This window comes from Malurus melanocephalus, unplaced genomic scaffold, assembly GCF_030028575.1.
Source record: "Malurus melanocephalus ecotype Western Australia unplaced genomic scaffold, MMel_1.1 scaffold_11, whole genome shotgun sequence".
In the NCBI taxonomy this organism is placed as follows: Eukaryota; Metazoa; Chordata; class Aves; order Passeriformes; family Maluridae; genus Malurus; species Malurus melanocephalus.
This window is the reverse complement of record NW_026623243.1, coordinates 3,519,738-3,527,533: the sequence shown is the minus strand read 5'-3', so window position 1 is coordinate 3,527,533 and position 7,796 is coordinate 3,519,738. Positions and strand designations below refer to the sequence as shown.

Sequence of the window (7,796 nt, the reverse complement as noted above, 5' to 3'; positions counted from 1 at the left end):
CTGATGTGCTCCCTGCCCAGCCCTGATGTGTGCCCTGTCCAGCCCTGTTGTGTTCTCTGCGCTCTGCTCCCCTTTGCTGCCCCAGTTCACCCGTGAAATGCTCCCGTCTCTATCCCGACCACACCACTCCCGCCTTACTCCCGGGCCGGAAACTCCAGAGCTGGTGGGGAAGGATTCTACTCAACTGGGGAGGGCTCAGCAGTGATGGGTCCAGGTGCGTTTTCCAGACAGCGTGCAGTACCGCCCCAACCAAGAGTCATGAGGCTGGGATTCATGGAGAAAATCTGAAATCTAGAGAAGGCGAGTGGAGGCGTGACAATGTTTAAAGAGGTGAAGGCTGCTACAAAGTTGTCCTCCAGTCCCACAGAGCAAGAGCTACTGGGCTTGGAGATAAGTGAACACAAGTTCAGGTCAGATGCTCGAGTAACATTTCTAATGCTCAAGGTTGGGTGGTTTGTTTTTATTTTTTTTTTGTTTTGGGTGGTAGTGGTGATCTGTTCCGTGACACGGACAGACATATGGCCATTCAAGAAACAGCCTGGTGCCTTTCCTGGCAATCTGTTCAGCGGTTGATTCAAATGTCACACCGGGACTCTATTTTCTACAAACCCAACATCATTGAAGACAATTACGCTACTCTGACTAATGTCACCATTACTCCTATAAGTTCCTAAGAAACCTTATGTAAAAATRCCTTGTCAAGAAGGAGAAAGAAAGAATAAAGCTAAAGGGATGGAAATGAAGGCAGGAGGAAGTGGGGGAAAGAAGAAAAGAGAGTAAGGGAGCGCAGACAGAAGTGCACTTAGCTTCCCTTCCTTGTTCCTAGCCCTGGAAATCCTGAAAATTCTTGGAAATGCCTATACCTAAGTATGGTGGCATGTGCATGAAAAGCTGTTCAACTCATCACACAAGAAACTTACTACAGATATACTGTGCTGGGGCTGTAACCGTCCAGCTTCAATATAAAAAAGAAGTGCATTTTAAGTAGAGTTGAAACACTGAAGAAATCCATGATCATCTACCATGCCCTYTCTTCACCACTGGCATTTGTCATGGATCTCAAAACAACTGTACATCAATAGTGACATTTAAAGAAGATATTCTGAGTATTAAATGGTAAGAAGTGGATTTACATGTCACACTAAGCCACTTAGGAGACACCAGTGCCCCCTCTTGCAATTGCTAATTAATGGAGTGTTSAATTACCACAGCTCTCTGTAAATACAGACCAGAACACAACTTCCAGTCACGCAGCCTCCTGCAGAGACATCACAGCTGTGAGAGGGATCCCTGGCACAGTCCTGGYGCAAGGACACCTTTAAGACCTCCTGCTGGCAGAGGTCCTTGCTTTTGATAAACTTTTTCCCATTTCAGCCCTCCGTCTCCACTTTCAGAAGCATTGTGCACCGCAGACCAAACTGAAACAGCATAGGCAGAATCTCCAGCCACACTGCTTCACGTCAGGAGAGAAATGCATCTTACTTTGGTCCTTGTAAAGGCATGTTCAGCCACCACAGCTCTTGCTGAGCCAGCAAAGGAAACACTGCCTGAAGTGTACGTGAAAGTACCAACACTGTTGACATAATCAGGGTGCTGCATGATGAGCTAAAATAAAATCAGGCCAGCATGGTTCACAGTATTCCCAAAAGCACAGGGCTTGTCAATCAGATCAGATCAGGTGAGGGCTTTCCTGCAGGCTAAGGCAGCACTCCCAAGCTCTGATCAAAAAAAATCAGTGAATCTTTGCAGCTGAAGTAGTAGGAAATTTGGGAACAGATCTGTAGTCTGTCAAGAGGCTCACACAGCTTGCACAAAACACCAGTGGTGGTGTAGCAGGAGGAGCTGCAGCCAAAAAAAACTCTGACCTGTCAGCTTCACTATCAGCTCGAACCAGCATATTACACTGCAAATATCTGGGGCTTGTGTGAGTATAAGCCTGACTCACACTGATAGTTGAGAAAATCTGAGGATAAAACCTATGATTGGCTGTGTAAGAGACACTACTGTAACTTGAAATTCAGACTGCTGAGCATAAGGATCTCTCACATGCTGCTTAGCCAACGTTCACAGCATTATACGTGCTACAGGACTACCCTATCTGCTGGATCTGGTGTATGGAAAGCTTGTGGCTGGGCAAAAATGCCTGGAAGAGGTGGGGTTATAGAGGTGGGATTAGAAGCAGACTCAGAAGCAAGCAGCTGTGGTCAGGGGGAGCAGCTGCATCTAAAAATGGCACTACTCAAGGGGCAGATGTCCTTGGATGCCAATAAAGCCATCGGGCACACTCCCCAATAGCGGCAATCAACTTGTTCTGATYTAGTACAGTGTCACAAATTTCTGGGGGCTGTTCACTCACTGGCTGGGGGGGGAAGAGAAAGGTATTTGGAATCAGTTTGCAGCACTAGATTAAAATGCCTGAAGTGACATTTTCTTTCTTTTATGTCAGACATTGGATGGTTTTTCCTCAAAATTTCCTTTCCTCAGACGGTCTGCATAGCTTATACCTTACTTGATTAGGTGCGTTTTGATCATTCACACATGAAACGCCTGCTCTGTCCTTTCATAGCAAGTTGAAACAGGAAGTAAATCTCCCAGCTGTCTCAACATGTCTGGACTTGATTTCTACATACCACATAATTCCAAAGCTCAGCCTAATCCTAAATTAACCCAGGATGTGAAGTAAGAAAAGATCAGAAAATATACTGTCATTTCTGTTCAAAAGAAACTCTATATAGAAAACAAATGTGTGCTCAGACTAAACGGGTGTTTTAGCCATGCTGTCATTGAACTATGACTTATCACAAACAGAACAGAGAAGCAGGAAATGGATAGAGACAATTCCAGGACACAATCGGTTGTTAAAGTCAATTCTTGACATATCTTTCTGAAAATACATGTTTTCTTGACCAGTAAAATATTTGTGTTAGCCTAGTAATTTGCAGTATCATCAAATGCCACTGGTGCTTAAACAGGTGGTATAACACAATTTTTCAGGTTTTGTGGGTGAAACATTTAACTCTTTTCCATCAGGAGAGATCCACTGCAAGAAGGAAAGCAAAGAACCAAACAGCAGTGTCAGCAGGGCTGCACATCGAGGAAGTCACGGATAACTTCAGAGATTACGTCATTTGGAGTGTGATTTCCCAGCGATTTCCGTCTTCATTAGACCCACGGCGTGTTTTCACAGGGACAGCTCGTGCTCTCCCTTACTCCTCACACCTGTACACATTCCAAAGGGCTCCCAAGGACAGCCCGCGTGTGCCAGCRCGCCGCCAGCAGCCACAGCCGGCACGGACACCTGGGGAGCGCTGCTGGCTCCGGGTCCAGAGCTTCAAGGTCGGTGCCAAGCTCGGGTAAGAACGGTCACAGCGGCTGCAGAGCTGCCTCACCGGTACAGGAAGAAGCAGCCTCAAAGACGTGGCTCAATTCCCTGCCAAATGGTCCCCTGCCCCCCAGGGAAGCTGAAGGCGCTTGGAAACTCGCTGACGGCACAGCCCCGCACGCTCCGCTCCGGAGCTGCTGCAGAAATGCCGATAACCCCGGCGGCCCCTCTGCCAGCACACATGCGAGCGGCCGCGGTGAGCCGGCGCGGACACGGGGCCCCGGGCCGGAGCKGAGCGCTCGCCGGCCGAGGAGCCGTGCGGGGCGAGCGCGAGGGAAGGCGGGGCCAGCGGGCTGGGAGTTGTAGTCCGGCTGACTCCCAATGTCTTGCAACCGGGAGCGGAGCCGAACTACAGCGCCCAGGGTGCCCCGCGGCGGCCCCGCCCCGCGCCGACTCGTGCAGCACGTTGTCCGGCTAACGCGCCCCGCGCCCGCTCCGCCCGTAGCGCCCCGGCCAGCGGCGGCTCCGCCGCTCCCATCGCCCAGCACGGCAGGTCAGCGGGGATGGGGGGCGGCCGCGCTGCCGCGTCTCGCCGGGCTGGGGGGCGGCGGGGCCGTGCTGGGGCCGACCCCCGGTGCGGCGGGTGCTTGCCAGAGGGAGCGGGTTGGGGGCGTTGCGGTTCTCCCGGTGCCCCGCGGGAAGGAAGGGGGCCACGAGCGGCGCGATCGTATCCCCTCGCCGCTGTCCTTGGCGCACRCCCGGCCGTGCCCCTCCAGGTGCCGGCCCGGAGGTGCCGCCGGGCAGCGCCCGCTTGGGCAGGGAAGCGGCCCCACTGGTTCCCGCTGCTGGGAGCGCTCCCCGGGCCTGGCGAGGGAGTTGCAGCCGGGGCTGGTCTGGCGCTGCCCCGCCGGTGACCCCGCGGGCGGCGGGGCCGAGGGGCCTCTCCGGGCGGGGGCGGACTCCCGCCGGGCGGGCGAGCTCCGCCTCGCAGCGGGCGGGCTGAGGCGTTCGGCCCCGCTCGCGGGGCGGAGGAGGCCGGGAGGGCGCTCCGTGAGGAGCCCGCGTGGCGCTGCCGGCCGGGGAGCTGCAGCTGGGCAGGAAACTCGTGGGGAAACGCCACTCTTGGGGCCGTTTGTACAAACCCGGGCCCGCGTGTCCTTCGCTCCTTCTTTACGGCTGTTCCCTGGTTGGGGGATTACGGACGTGGCAGAGCGCTCCAGGCTGTACCTGATCCAGGTGTTTGGTGATAAGAGCGTGGGTTCTGGTGGGGGGCTGCGGAAAAGCCGAAACTCATTGCTTTTCTTTTTTATTTTTTTAGTTCTCTGAACAGTTGTGCCTTTTTCTGAACTCACCTCTGAAAGTAGTTTAGATTAACCCAGGTCTCGAGCATAACTCGTGTCACAGGTACAGCCTGGGCTTTTCTCTTGAGGAAAATACATGTACTGATGCGGATGTCCATACAACAGAGGTGTTTATTTTTGCTAGTTTTCAGGAAGAAAGAGGGTGTTTTTCTTTGGTAAAACTTTGCAGAAAGTTGCAACTGACGGCTTGGAAAAGCGAGAGAACAGGATGAACTTTTACAAGTTGGATGGTATTCCGCAAACGTGGTRGTGACAATAGTAGTCTCAAGAAATATCCAGAGTGTCTGTCTCACTTCTCCATTTTGTAGATATGTGTGTCTCTGCAACTACTGTTCAGCTCATTAATGGAAGTATTCCTTCTTGGAATACTTGGAGTAAAGCAAAAAAAAAAAAAACAAAAAAAACCCAAAAAAACCCCAAACCAAACAGATTTCAGGGGGTTTCTGTACTGTATTTTAGTAGAGGATAGACCTTACACAGTAGGGGAAAAACACGTGTCCATTTGATTATCCTAAGAATTCATTAATTGAAAAATCTGGGTTGTGGCTGTGACACTGGTCTGTGCTGTGCTGTTGGTGGCAGTCAGTAGAGTTTCAAGATTCAGTAACTTGAGTTGCTTATTGTAAATTTCAGTCATCACAGTGTCTGGCACTGGCATCTTACCTGTAGGCTTGGATATTTTGTAGTTTGGTGCTAGAACGGTTGGATTGATTTTTCAGTGCATTCTTTCTTCCATATGTCAAATATGATGAAACACTGCTGCTGCTGCTGCCACAACTGTGAACGAGCCATGAACGAACCATGTGGCATTGGTGTCTTTTTATGGGAGAGTCATGTGAGTGCTTTTTTAAAAATAATACTTTTTGGAAAGCATCTTCTTTTTCCTTATTTGCTATTCGGGAAAAGTGAAGAAAGAGATTTGGGGCAGCCTTCAAAAATGTGGAAATGAGAGCAGGCCAAAGATAAGTGTGCTCCAGATTTAATGGGAGTGGTGTATAACTGTGTCTGAAGTGATATCACAGCTTTGCCAGCCAGTGCTAGTGAGAAAGAAGGATTCTGCAGCTCTGCTTGTCCTGTCWGGGAAAGTTCCCTCTGGTTAGCAGCACTGGTTGTCTCTCATAGATGATTTAGTACAAAATCTGACCAATATATTTTTTTGGTGATAGCTGTTACTAGATTAGAAACCTATTTGCAGATACCTAATGTGCACTGATTCTGAGGTCAGACCTTCAGTTACTGAAATTTTTTTCAAAGGACCATTCAAATTTCAGAKGCAATTAACATGTTAGTTAATACTGTGATTCTGTATTTGAACTTAAAACTTTTGCAGTGATTATTTTTCTTGCTTCCTAAAAAAGTATTCAGTGGAGCATAACTAACATAATTAATGTATATTATTATACATTATAAACAGTTTATACATTTGTATGAAAACATGGATGCRCTCGGTGGCAAGTTCTCTTCCTTTACACTTCTTTTTCTAATAATAATGCAAAAAGAAGTAGAGGAGCTGTTTTCTGCTCTTGCTTCTCTCCTTCCCCTGCCTTTAGTTAACCTGCTTTGCAGTTTTGATTGAAATCACTGAGGGATGTGGGGTCTTGGCATGTCTGCATGTGAGAGTTTAAGTGTCTGGATGATACTGCATATCAAACTACAGGGAAGACTACACTGGAGCTCCAGGAGTGTGTCTTGCAGTGGGTAAGTGCTTCAGGCTATCTGCAAATAGCCTTGTCTGTAGGGACAGTGCAAYGTATGTTTGAGAGGTCTGCCTATCTCAGAAGGGCTCAGCAAGAGTCTGCACCACAGCTAAACACCATGACTGCTAGTGAAATTGAAGAAAGTCTCCAATCACCTGCRTGCTGCGTCTGGAGATCCCGATCTTGCCTTGTTAGGATGCATATCTTGTGTGTTTCACAACTGGGAGCCGTCCTTCAGAAGGGCAGCAAGACAGCTATTAATGGGCAGCGCATAAAGAAGGCCTGCGTGTGAGGAACCGGTATCAGGAGTTGCTAAGCAGTTTTCTCATTTCTTAGAAAGGCGACAGAGAGTCATAGAAATAGAGAGGTGTTGTGGTTTTCTTTAATATACTGAATTTGTTAGATGCAGAGTCCGTTTCAGGTGAAATGAGTGGTGTAACAGCTGGATGGACTTGGAAACAGGACAGCTTTCCTGGTGAGTGTGTCGGTAGTACTGAGCAGTTAGTGTCATCATGGGGCTTCTGTGTCTGCAGGCTGGAATTTGCCATCCTGGAGCTTTGTCTCTGGGGTCTGTCTTGAAACCTGACCCTTTTCCTTCAGTTCCCTGCCAGAGTGGAGCTGCGTGTCTTTACCTGTTGCCAGCAGGGCCTGTGTTGTGTAACTGTTTTCAGCTTTGTGATCACCTAATGATTTTAAAAAAGAATAGATCAGCTTTTTCCCAGATATTGTTTGGACACTAGGATGGAAGGAACACGCAGAAAAACATTATTGATAAATAATGTGCCTGGCAGTTGGGCAAAATTATTTTGTCCTACAAAATCCCAATTTTGCCATCATAAAGATYGCATTTACAAGTGTTTATAGCAAAAGTTGGTGTGTTTGTTGGTACTCTTGAGACCCAGCTTCTGCATGTCTCAGTGGACAGCCACTGACAAGGCAGAATTTCACCCATCTCCTTTGCTTTCTGCTTGTAGGTAATGGTAGGTAACGGACAGTGGAGARCCTGCTTCTTGTGGAACTCCATAGAAATTACACATGCAGCCGCTGTGCTCTTTTCCTTTTGTTCTGCTTGGGTGTGTTTTGCAGATGGTTTTCCAAAATCAAAAGTACCACTTGGTTCATAGCTTTACATGGCCTGGACAGATGAGATGTATTGATATCCTACCCCAATCTGCTGGTTACAGGAAAGTCTAATAAAATTATTTTGGTTCTAGGGCTTCTCTGAATTAATGTAATTCACATTGGAATACTATAGGAAAGTGATTTGGATAGATGTGTACTTTCTAAAATGTATCAGTTTCTGAATGCCTGTCCTGACTTGAACCACATCACTGTGGTCTTTCTGTCCCATGTTTCTAAATTTAGCAATGTCTTTACAACCTCTGAAAAGAGTAAGGATTTGGGCTAATGTCTGTT

The 7,796-nt window shown here is 48.4% G+C and overlaps 1 protein-coding gene across 5 annotated transcripts in view; it reads left to right on the top strand.

The window, feature by feature from the left end:
• Nucleotides 1–3,156: 3,156 nt before the first annotated feature.
• Nucleotides 3,157–7,796, top strand: part of TRABD (TraB domain containing) — a 36,146-nt gene continuing 31,506 nt past the window's right edge. For 2 of the 5 annotated variants that reach the window (XM_057378883.1, XM_057378854.1), the window contains exon 1: nucleotides 3,755–3,875. The gene's annotated coding sequence lies outside the window, so the exon portion shown is untranslated. Of the gene's footprint in view, nucleotides 3,354–3,754; nucleotides 3,876–5,402; nucleotides 5,519–7,796 lie in introns of those variants that run through there. The other 3 variants (XM_057378872.1, XM_057378863.1, XM_057378879.1) reach the window with 3 other exon arrangements.